The sequence below is a fragment of the Scyliorhinus torazame genome, chromosome 3 (assembly GCF_047496885.1).
Source record: "Scyliorhinus torazame isolate Kashiwa2021f chromosome 3, sScyTor2.1, whole genome shotgun sequence".
NCBI classification, from domain to species: Eukaryota; Metazoa; Chordata; class Chondrichthyes; order Carcharhiniformes; family Scyliorhinidae; genus Scyliorhinus; species Scyliorhinus torazame.
The window spans coordinates 22,747,568-22,760,126 of NC_092709.1; the positions used below are offsets into that span (position 1 = coordinate 22,747,568).

Here is a 12,559-nt window from a genome sequence, read left to right on the forward strand (position 1 = left end):
ACCATCTGAAGTTAGTGATTTAAATGGCTTTGTCAGATGTTTCCCAGCCGGCTGTAATTCTCCAGGGAGCGGTAGCCCTCATGGACAATTGCTGGGTAAACCCCTAGCTGGGAACGTCCGAGAGGGACAATTGCGATGCTGTGGAGCCAGGAAGTTTTGTCCCAATGTATTGAGTGAAACATGGACAGGTTGTTGCTTTAGCTGGGATATATTCTTACTTACTGCGTCACACAGAGAGTTATCCTGATTTACTAATGTCACAACGACAGTATACAGTGTTGCATTGCAAGTTATTTACGAAAAAGCACCCAATTTCCTGAGGTGCTGTTCATGGGCATATGCACCTCTTTCATCCGGTACTTGTCTCTTTCATTTTGCTTTGCAACCTAATTGTCAAATCTCACCCCAGAGACAGATCCAGCACGACACCCCAGTTCAGTTCCGAGGGAGTGCTGCATTGTTGGAAGTGCCATCTTGTGGATGAAACATTAAACCGAGGCCTGGTCTGCCACCTCAGGGGGGTGTAAAATTTTCCAATTGCATGACTTTGAAGGACAGCTAGTCTTCTTGGTCCCTGGTCAACATTATGCTCACAAAGCGTCCAGGTTATCTGGTAATTTATCCCATTGGTGTTTCTGGGATCTTGTTGCGCGCAAATCGACTGCACCGTTTCCTTACATTCTAAAAGTGACTACGCTTATAAAATCCCAAATTGGCTGTGAAGTGTTCTGGGATGCCATGAAAAGAACTAAAAAATTGCAAATTATTTGTTTTTTCCCCCCCCCCATTATTTTTCGCTTATATCTACTCCTGCTGTCAACCTCTCTGTCTGTTCTCACCCATTGGGCGGGATCTTCCTCCCCCCTCCATGTTCTGCAGCGGTGGAAGGCGGCTTGCCATTGCCCAACGGCTAGACTTTCTTGTCCCGTCATCGCCGTGACCCTCACTTCTGCGAAACCCGCAGCGGGGGCGCTCCGTCGGCAAGATCGTAAGATTGCCCAGCGTGAACGGCCAGAAAGTCCTGCCCATCGACTCTGCCGCTATTTAATTCCAGTTCTCTTTCTTTCTCCTGCCCTTGTTCTGTGAGAAAACTGGGAAGAGATTTCCTTTTAAATCAGTCTGTCTGACCTTGCTGCAATCTGGTTAGCGTTGCCATGGCTACACTCGTGCGCGATGCTGCAAAGGCTTTTCTTTCAGTAAAACTACAAACAAAACCACAAATGGGACTGAACCGATATCATTCCTGAACACCTTCACCACCAGATGTGCAGAGTGTTTGCTGCCAGTTCCTGCAGAAGCCTGTGACTTTCTCCTTGATTTCATTTTCTAATTATGGGCTAATTTGATCGGTGCAGACTCGATAGGCCGAAGGGCCTTTTCTCTGCTGTAGACCTCCATAACTCTATGTCAATCAGTCAACAAACAAGGGGATTTAAATCCCCTTGTTTGTTGACTGATTGACATAGAGTCGTAGAGCTTTCCAGCACAGAAAAGGCCCTTCGGCCTATTTATTCTGCACCGGTCAAAAACAACCACCTGACTATTCTAATCCCATTTTCCAACACTTGGCCCACAGCCTTGTGTGCCTTGGCATCACAAGTGCATCTCTAAATACTTCTTAAATGTTATGAGGGTCTCTGCCTCCACCACCCTTTCGGGCAGCGAGTTCCAGATTCCCACCACCCTCTGGGTGAAAGGTTTTTCATCACATCCCCTCTAAATCTCCTGCCCCTTACCTTAAATCTATATCCCCTGGTCATTGCTCCCTCCACCAGGGGAAAAGGTTTCTTCCTGTCTATGCCCCTCATAATTTTATATACAGGTCTGGAACGTAGCTATGGGGCGGGATTTCTCCCCTACCCGGCGGGGCGGGCAGTCCCGGCGGCGAGGCATGGTGTGAACCACTCCGGCGTCGGGCCGACCGGAAGGTGCGGAATCCTCCACACCTTCAGGGGCTAGGCCGGCGCTGACGGGGTTGGCGCCACGCCAACCAGCATGGAAGGGGCTTGGCGCCATGCCAACCAGCGGCGAAGGGCCTCCGCCGGCTGGCGCGAGTTGGCGCATGCGTGGGAGTGCCAGCACGTGCTGGCATCATCGCAGCCCATGCGCAGGGGGGTTTGTCGCCGCACCGGCCATGGTGGAGGTCCACAGCAGTCGGTGCGGAGGGAAAGACTGCCCCCACGGCACAGTCCCGCCCGTGGATCAGTGGGCCCTGGACGCGGACCAGGCCGCCGTGGGGGCTTCCCCCGCGTCCCCCCGAGGGCCCCGGAGGCCGCCCTCAGAACCAGGTCTAAGTACCTGGTCTAATTTACACCAGCGGGACCGGCCTAAAACGGGCAGCCGCTCGACCCATCGCGGGCCGGAGAATCGCCGGGGGGGCCGCTGCCAAAACCCCGGCGCCGGAGAATTCGGCAGCCAGCAGGGGCCGGATTCACGCCGCCCCCCGCGAATTCTCCGGCCCGGCGGGAGATCGGAGAATCCCACCCATGGTCTTCATCCCTCAAAATTAACCAGAACGATGCCACGTTTTCCACGAAAATGAAATGAAAATCGCTTATTGTCACAAGTAGGCTTCAAATGAAGTTACTGTGAAAAGCCCCTAGTCGCCACGTTCCGGCGCCTGTTCGGGGTAACGTTGGCCAATAAAAATCACTGACTAGCCAGAGATGTGGCTGCGGGGAAATCTTCTTTAATCATGTCCATTAATTTTATTCACAAACCCCTTACATCCACCCACACCATACACAGGTCAATACACTTCACATATGTATATTTAATGAACAAACATCGACCACCATTCAGCAACCAAGGCAGTGAAGCACACGCAATTAAAAGTCTCTCAAAACACTCTGCTTGATGACTTACCATTTTACCAACAAACAGGCATGCAAAAAAAATAAACGTTCACATAAATTCATTGTGATAATAAGAGTATTGAGGTTCTCTGCCTAATGATGGCGTCTATTTATTACTTACTAAACAGAAATGTGGGGCTGAATTTTCCGTTTCTGCGGCTAAGTGTCGGAGCCAGTGGAGAATCTGTGACCCAAGCCAGGAATTGAACCTGGGACTTTAACCACTATGCTACCGTCTTTTAATCTTCTCCACCCCCACAAATTGTCTAAGATAGCTGCACTCATCCAATCCTGGCTTCTTGAGCACCCTCAATTTTAATCACTCCACCATTCTGTATCTTCAGCTACTAAAGTCCTAAGCTGGGGTTTCCAGGCCCTTCCCGTTGGCAGGATCTTCCGGTCTTGCCAAAGGCAGTGTACTTTGGAATGGCTCACCACAACCCACGGCGGAGACGGAAAACTCCAGCTCTCAATCTGTGGAATTTCCACCCGAAACCTCTCTGACTCGCTACCTCCCATCCTTCCTTTCAGGCATTCCCTAAAAGTTAATCTCTTTGACCAAACCTTTGGACAACTGGTCCAAAATCAAGGTATGTGTCTCGGTGTCTACTTTTGCATCATAAACTGCTCCTGTGAAGAGCTTTGTGAAATGTTATTATGTTAAAGAAACATTAGAAATACAAGCTTTTGTTGAATCACATTATTAAATTGATTATTGGAGTTTCCTGGAAGATTTCTATTACCAGACAGCAAACAATCTATACCCTCACTTTTCTATACAATTGGTTTTCTTTTGCACACTTGTGTGCCTTTGGCAATGGTTTTAAAGTTTATTCTTGAATGGAATGTGGCATCACAGATAAGGCCGGCATTTGTTGCTCATCCCCCCATTTCTCTTGAACGGTATGGCTTACTAGACCATTCCAGAGGGAAGTTAAGAGTCAAGCACATTACTGAGAGTCTGGAGCCACATGTAGGGTAGACTGGGTAAGGACGGCAGATTTCCTTCCCTGAAGCACATTAGTGAACCAGATGGGGGTTTTGTTTTTAATGGTAATTAGACACTGATGTCATGGTCCTGGTCATCATGACTGAGACTAGCTTTCAATTCCAGGTTTTTAAAGAAAACTAATTAAATTTTAATTCTGACAGCTCCCATGGTGGGATTTGAAACTACGTCCCCAGAGCGTTAGCCTGGGCCCCTGGATTACTAGTCCCGGGGCAATTCGGCATAATAACTGATCTAATAGTAACTTGCTCGCTCAGCACTTCCCTATATTGGTGCTCCCTAATCCGGTTTCAGAACATCGATAAAACTTTTAGTGACAAACCATTATGGTTCTTTATGGGTAGCAGATTGAACAGCTGCTATCAGTGATTCACTGATTCAATAGCATTGTTTGCATAGGAACAGAACATTAGAATAAATTGAAGGCAATTGACTTATACGGATTAGCTGCACTCCACTGAATGGAGGGGATCATCTGGTGTGGGATTTGCTCAGTCAGGACCTTGTCGATCGGGGCATATCGACTGGGGACTTGAAAGTTTGCCTTTGTTCGCGAGTACAACTCCACTTGTGCCAAGTGCCACGTTTTGACAAACGTTCTCCAATTGGATTTACGGTGACAGACACTGAACCATCTTACCCCATTTTCACCCGCTTTGCTCTGGCGCCATTTTGACCAACGGTCCAATTTCTGCTTTTTTTGTATTCCAGAGGCTCGGATTATTTTCCACACTATTTGAACAGCTTGTTTGTCGTCTGCACTGGGATAAGCATCCAGGGAGTGATTAACAAGTCAGTGACCTTATCAAAGGGATCAGTTGAAGCCACTACCGGAGGGAATGAAGCCTGAGAACTTTATAACCACCATCTCTATCAACCCTGAGGTGAGATTCTTTACTTGAATGTCAAAGAGTTGCTGGGATACTGTTTTATTCTTTTTTAAAAAAAATCCTTTGCTGCTGCTGTTCACTTTTGATCTATTTATTCGTGGGATGTGGGCCTATCCCGGTAAGGGTCAAACCATGATGTAGATGTGGGTGGGGTGGGGTAGGTGGTCATCTATAAACCAGATGAGAAAGTCCTTTACAAAGTTGGAATTTTGCAATTATCTATCAACTTTTATAATAGAATTTTCCTAGGATTTATTGAACTTACCTTCCTAATTTTGGGTCAGAATTTGAGTTTAGAACCTGGTAACCAACAACCACTGTACACCCTATCCGTTGCTGGAGCGAATAATGATTGCGATGAAATCATTACGGTCGATCTTGACTTTGTACAATCATGTAAAACGAGTGACAGCGAATTGCTAACTCGAATGGAATTAAAAATTGAGAGGCGTATAAACAGGGACTGTGAACAAAGTCCCTCATTCTTTCTCTCCCTCTTCCCGTCCTGCTTATCAACAAAGACAAACAAAGAACAAAGAAATGTACAGCACAGGAACAGGCCCTTCGGCCCTCCAAGCCCGTGCCGACCATGCTGCCCGACTAAACTACAATCTTCTACAAATCCTGGGTCCGTATCCCTCTATTCCCATCCTATTCATGTATTTGTCAAGATGCCCCTTAAATGTCACTATCGTCCCTGCTTCCACCACCTCCTCCGGTAGCGAGTTCCAGGCACCCACTACCCTCTGCGTAAAAACTTGCCTCGTACATCTACTCTAAACCTTGCCCCTCTCACCTTAAACCTATGCCCCCTAGTAATTGACCCCTCTACCCTGGGGAAAAGCCTCTGACTATCCACTCTGTCTATGTCCCTCATAATTTTGTATACCTCTATCAGGTTTCCCCTCAACCTCCTTCGTTCCAGTGAGAACAAACCGAGTTTATTCAACCGCTTTTCATAGCTAATGCCCTCCATACCAGGCAACATTCTGGTAAGTCTCTTCTGCACCCTCTCTAAAGCCTCCACATCCTTCTGGTAGTGTGGCGACCAGAATTGAACACTATACTCCAAGTGTGGCCTAACTAAGGTTCTATACAGCTGCAACATGACTTGCCAATTCTTATACTCAATGCCCCGGCCAATGAAGGCAAGCATGCCGTATGCCTTCTTGACTACCTTCTCCACCTGTGTCGCCCCTTTCAATGACCTGTGGACCTGTACTCCTAGATCTCTTTGACTTTCAATACTCTTGAGGGTTCTACGTTGCCTCTCCCTTCATTCCAGTGTCACTTTCCCTTTCTTCCTGACTTTTGTTGGGCCTTTGTAAGACAGAACTTAATGAATCACATGGAGCTGGTTAGTGTTGTGTTATTCACCCTGGGGTAACACGGACTGCAACTGGATGCAGTTGTACTGAAAAGTAGACACCAAATTTAGATGTCGGTTCAATACGATTTATTGAACTTCTGTAACAGTGCACACAGCTTGCTCTGGGTTGACACTCTACTAATCTAAGTGTGCTAACTATAACTAACTAGACCAGACTAGCTCTGAGCCACGTGTAGAAGGTGCTAACCGATATATGTAGCGCACAAAGACTCCATGAGACGAATATAGCGAAGTCGATGAGGCTTTATTAAGCGTGTCTGTTCCCCCGCAGCTCGATAGTAAACTGGCCTGCGGGGGAAGACACCGGCTTCTTATACTCCGCCTTCAGGGCGGAGCTTGAGGTCAACGGCCAACCAGGACCCAGGATCTGTCAGCCAATGACATTAGGGCTTCCAGTCCCACATGACCCCCAATACATACTACCACATTCACCCCTTGTCAAAAATGAACCCTGCGGGGTGATGCTTCGTATGGTGGTAAGGGTTTACAGGGCTGGTCCTGGGAGGATAGAACATTCACATGGTAGTACAGTATTGGACAGTTTCGTCCTGTTGCAACTATTTACAGAGGGTATCGGAAAAAAACAAAATGTTCTTTGAACAGTCCATCTTTGTTTTACATCGACGCCACGAGTCGGTCGGGCGGTCTGGTCGTCCGTGTCGATCGCCTCGGCCCCGGCGGTGGTGGTGGTTCTTGTACCAGTGTTGTCGCCTCCAGGAGCCGTACGGTTTCAGCTGTCGGTGCAAAGGGGAGAGGGACTGATCCTCCTGGGAAGGGGGCGGTCGCGGGGTGCGGCGGTGGCAAGAAGGGGGGGCGGTTGAGTTGATGGTGTCGGGGGGTGTGCGTGGTGCCGGCGGGCGCCAGATCCCGCAGGGAGACCGTGTCCTGTCGGCCGTTGGGGTACTCCACGTAGGCGTACTGGGGGTTTGCGTGGAGGAGGTGAACCCTTTCGACCAACGGGTCCGCCTTATGTGCCCGCACATGCTTTCGGAGGAGGATGGGTCCTGGGGCCGCCAGCCAGGTCGGCAGCAACGTTCCAGAGGAGGACCTCCTAGGGAAGACAAGGAGACGCTCGTGGGGCGTTTGATTAGTGCTTGTACATAATAACGACCGGATGGAATGGAGAGCGTCCGGGAGGACCTCCTGCCACTGTGAAACTGGGAGATCCCTGGACCGTAGGGCCAGTAGGACGGCCTTCCAGACCGTGCCGTTCTCCCTTTCTACTTGCCCGTTCCCCCGGGGGTTGTAGCTGGTCGTCCTGCTTGAGGCTATGCCCTTGCTGAGCAGGAACTGGCACAGCTCGTCACTCATGAAAGAGGACCCCCTGTCGCTGTGGACGTATGCGGGGTAACCGAACAGTGTGAAGATGCTGTTCAGGGCTTTAATGACTGTGGCCGCGGTCATGTCGGAGCAGGGAATGGCAAAAGGGAAGCGGGAGTATTCGTCCACTACATTAAGAAAATATGCGTTGCGGTCGGTGGAGGGGAGGGGCCCTTTGAAATCGAGACTGAGGCGTTCAAAGGGGCGGGAAGCCTTAATCAGGTGCGCTCCATCTGGCCTGAAAAAATGCGGCTTGCATTCCGCGCAGATGTGGCAGTCCCTTGTGACTGTACGGACCTCTTCTAAAGAGTATGGGAGATTGCGGGACTTGATGAAGTGGTAAAACCGAGTGACCCCCGGGTGGCAGAGGTCCTCGTGGAGGGTTTGGAGGCGGTCAATTTGTGCATTGGCACATGTGCCGCGGGATAGGGCATCGGAGGGCTCGTTCAGCTTTCCGGGCCGGTACAAGATCTCATAGTTGAAGGTGGAGAGCTCGATCCTCCACCTTAAGATCTTGTCATTTTTAATTTTGCCCCGCTGTGCATTATCGAACATGAAAGCTACCGACCGTTGGTCAGTGAGGAGAGTGAATCTCCTGCCGGCCAGGTAATGCCTCCAATGTCGCACAGCTTCCACTATGGCTTGGGCTTCCTTTTCCACTGAGGAGTGGCGGATTTCTGAGGCGTGGAGGGTTCGGGAGAAAAAGGCCACGGGTCTGCCCGCTTGGTTAAGGGTGGCCGCTAGAGCTACATCGGAGGCGTCGCTCTCGACCTGGAAGGGGAGGGACTCGTCGATGGCGCGCATCGTGGCCTTTGCGATGTCCGCTTTGATGCGGCTGAAGGCCTGGCAAGCCTCTGTCGACAGAGGGAAGGTCGTGGTCTGTATTAGGGGGCGGGCCTTGTCTGCGTACTGGGGGACCCACTGGGCGTAGTACGAAAAGAACCCCAGGCAGCGTTTCAGGGCTTTTGGGCAGTGCGGGAGGGGAAATTCCATGAGTGCGCGCATACATTCGGGGTCGGGGCCTATTATCCCATTGCGTACTATGTAGCCCAGAATGGCTAGCCGGTCGGTGCTAAAAACGCACTTGTCCTCGTTGTACGTGAGGTTCAAGGCTTTGGCGGTCTGGAGGAATTTTTGGAGGTTGGCGTCGTGGTCCTGCTGATCGTGGCCGCAGATGGTTACATTGTCGAGATACGGGAACGTGGCCCGTAACCCATGTTGATCAACCATCCGGTCCATCTCCCAGTTGGAAGACCGAGACCCCGTTTGTGACGCCAAAAGGGACCCGTAGGAAATGGTATAAACGCCCATCTGCCTCGAAGGCTGTGTACTTGCGGTCACTTGGGCGGAAGGGGAGCTGATGGTAGGCGGACTTGAGGTCCACGGTGGAGAAGACTTTATACTGGGCAATCCGATTGACCATGTCGTATATGCGGGGGAGAGGGTACGCGTCTAGTTGTGTGTACCTGTTGATGGTCTGGCTATAGTCAATGACCATCCTTTGTTTCTCCCCTGTCTTCACTACTACCACCTGCGCTCTCCAGGGACTATTGCTGGCCTGGATTATGCCCTCCTTTAGTAGCCGCTGGACTTCGGACCGAATGAAGGTCCGGTCCTGGGCGCTGTACCGTCTGCTCCTAGTGGCGACGGGTTTGCAATCCGGGGTGAGGTTCGCAAACAAGGACGGGGGTTGCACCTTGAGGGTAGCGAGGCCGCAGATAGTGAGTGGGTGTATGGGGCCGCCGAATTTAAACGTAAGGCTCTGTAGATTACATTGGAAATCTAGTCCCAGCAAGGTGGGGGCACAGAGTTGGGGAAGGACGTTAAGTTTGTATTTTTTGAACTCCCTCCCCTGCACCGTTAGGGTAACTATGCAGAATTCCTGGATCTGTATGGAGTGGGATCCTGCAGCTAGGCAAATCTTTTGTGCGCTGGGATAGGTGGTCAAGGAACAGCGTCTTACCGTGTCGGGGTGTATAAAGCTTTCCGTGCTCCCGGAGTCGACTAGGCATGGCGTCTCGTGTCCGTTAATTAGGACCGTTGTCGTCGTCGTCTGGAGTGTCCGGGGCCGAGCCTGATCGAGCGTAACCGAGGCGAGCCGTGGTTGTAGTAGTGGGGTGGGGTCCGTTGTTGCCGTCCAAGATGGCGTCGGGGATGGACAAAATGGCCGCCCCCATACATCGCACGTGGCTGGGGGTCACATGATGGCGGCGGGGGTGGACAAAATGGCCGCCCCCATGCGTCGTACAGGTCGGGGGCGGTCCAAGATGGCGGCGCCCCTCCTCCCCTCGTGGTGGTCGGGACCCAAAATGGCGGCATCTGCCATCATGGTGTGCTGGGGGATCTGGGGAGCGCTAGGACCGCGAGCGCTAGGACCGCGCGGTGCTCCCTCACCGCGAGCGCTAGGACCGCGAGCGCTAGGACCGCGCGGAGCTCCCTCACCGAGGACAGCGGTGGTCAGGGCCCAAGTCGGCGGCGCCGGCGAGTCAGGCGTGGGGCCGCGAGCGCAAGGACCGCGCGGGGCTCCCTCACCGGGGACAGCGGTGGTCGGGGCCCAAGTCGGCGGCGCCGGCGTGTCAGGCGTGGGGCCGCGGGCGCAAGGAGCTCCCTCACCGGGGACAGCGGTGGTCGGGGTCCAAGTAGGTGGCGCCGGCGGGTCAGGCGTGGGGCGCGCGGTGGGGGTTAGGGTGGCGTTAGGGACGCGAAAAACCCCCTCCTCTCCGTGGAGAGTGTTGGCCGGGACCCAAAGCGGTAGCGCCGGCGGCGGGTCGTACATGGGCTGCGGGGAGGGGGGTTGGGGAGCGTAGGCGGCGTGCAAGGCTCCCAGTTCTCCCGGGACCGCGGTGGTCGGGAAACAGAGCGGCTGCGCCTGCGGGTCGCACATGGCGTGCTGGGGGGGTTGGGACGCATAGACTGCTTGTAGGGCTCCCTGTGGCCCCGGGACGGCGGCGACCTCGCGGGATCGGCACACCACCGCATAATGGCCCTTTTTCCCGCAGCTTTTGCAGATGGCTGCGCGGGCCGGACAGCGCTGTTGGGGGTGTTTCGCCTGGCCGCAGAAATAACAGCGGGCGCCCCCGGTGCGACTCGGCGTTTGGACCACGCAAGCCTGTGGGGTGTCCGGGGGGGGGTAGGGGGTTTGCCGCGACGGGTACGTACGGGGCCCAATGGGCTGCCGCGCGGTCGGGGCCGTAGGCGCGGGTATTACGCGCGGCCACGTCTAGGGAGGCTGCTAGGGCCCGTGCCTCTGAGAGTCCTAGCGACTCTTTTTCTAGAAGTCTTTGGCGGATTTGGGAGGATTGCATACCTGCCACAAAAGCATCACGCAATAACATGTCCGTGTGTTCATTTGCGTTCACCGACGGGCAGCTGCAGGCTCGTCCCAAAATCAGCAGCGCGGCGGAGAATTCGTCCATCGATTCTCCGGGAGCTTGCCGTCTCGTCGTGAGCTGGTAGCGAGCGTAGATTTGGTTAACTGGGCGAACGTAGAGACTTTTCAGTGCTGCGAACGCCGTCTGGAAATCGTCCGAGTCTTCGATGAGGGAGAAAATCTCCGTGCTCACCCTCGAGTGCAGGACCTGCAGTTTTTGTTTGTCTGAGACTCGGCCGGTGGTCGTTCTGATGTAGGCCTCGAAGCAAGTCTGCCAGTGTTTGAAGGCTGCTGCCGCATTCACTGCGTGGGGGCTGATCCTCAGGCATTCCGGGATGATCCTGAGCTCCATAGTCCTTTTTAGGCACGCTTAATAAATTGTAGCGCTCAAAGACTCCATGAGACGAATATAGTGAAGTCGATGAGGCTTTATTAAGCGTGTCTGTTCCCCCGCAGCTCGATAGTAAACTGGCCTGCGGGGGAAGACACCGGCTTCTTATACTCCGCCTTCAGGGCGGAGCTTGAGGTCAACGGCCAACCAGGACCCGGGATCTGTCAGCCAATGACATTAGGGCTTCCAGTCCCACACGACCCCCAATACATACTACCACAATATATACACCCTGACTGTCACTACAGTTGTCACCAGTGGAAAGAGGCGGAGTGCTGATGCCTCGTGTGTTTTATAGTGGGAACACCCCCCTCTAGTGTTCTGTCTGGTGATTGGTTGTGTTCTGTCCTGTGTGTTGATTGGCTGTACTGGGTGTCTGTCTATAAATCCAATCTTTGGGGCTTGCGTCAGATCCTTGTCGACTGCCTGAGACGTGGAGGTGGGGACGACGGCGCCTTGACAGGCGGGATGGCAGCCTGACTGGTAGTCTCATGGTGCGAGGTGTCCGGAGAAGACATAACAACATCTGGAAAGGTGTGATTTGGTGGTGGGCAGGCAAGTTTGCGTAGCGCCCTTCTGTTGCGCCTGACAATGGAGCCATCAGCCATACTAACCACAAACGACCTGGAAGCAGCCTGTCGAACAACAACAGCTGGGGCTGACCAGCCTCCATCAGGTAGCTTGATGTGAACAGCATCTTCTGGAGATAGCACAGGCAAATCGGTTGCATGAGCACCGTACGTCAGTTTTTGCCGGTTTCTGAGTTGCTGCACCTTTTGCAGCACTGGGAGGTGATCCAGGTCTGGTAAGTGTATGGCCGGAACAGTCGTCCGCAGATCTCTATTCATAGGGAGTTGTGCCGGAGACATACCGGTGGACAGAGGGGTTGCCCTGGACGCCAGCAGCGCAAGGTTGAAGTCAGAAGTAGAGTCCGCAGCCTTGCAGAGCAATTGCTTCACGATATGGGGCCCTTTTTCAACCTTCATGTTAGACTGCGGGTAGTGTGGGCTTGAGGTGATGTGGTTGAATTGGTACGACTTGGCGAAATTGGACCACTCTTGGCTGTGGAAGCAGGGACCATTGTCACTCATGACAGTGAGCGGAATGCCATGCCTGGCAAATGTCTCCTTGCAGGCCTTGATGACTGTCCTTGATGTGAGGTCTGACAGCTTCACAACTTCTGGGTAACTCGAGAAGTAATCTATGATGAGCACATAGTCACGCCCATTGGTGTGAAAAAGGTCGATTCCCACCTTGGAGCACGGAGAGGTCACAATCTCGTGTTGTTGGAGTGTTTCTTTTGTTTGAGCAGGCTGGAAACGCTGGCAGGTCGC

General features: G+C 52.7%; 1 protein-coding gene and 1 long non-coding RNA gene across 2 annotated transcripts in view; one reads left to right on the plus strand and one right to left on the minus strand.

The window, feature by feature from the left end:
- Positions 1-12,559, minus strand: part of LOC140408343 (uncharacterized) — a 191,197-nt gene that overhangs the window by 62,283 nt on the left and 116,355 nt on the right. The gene's annotated exons all lie outside the window — the stretch shown is intronic.
- Positions 4,615-12,559, plus strand: part of LOC140408344 (uncharacterized) — a 29,705-nt gene continuing 21,760 nt past the window's right edge. Inside the window, exon 1 of the long non-coding RNA XR_011940088.1 lies at positions 4,615-4,748. This is a non-coding gene — a long non-coding RNA (uncharacterized lncRNA). The remainder of the gene's footprint in view (positions 4,749-12,559) is intronic.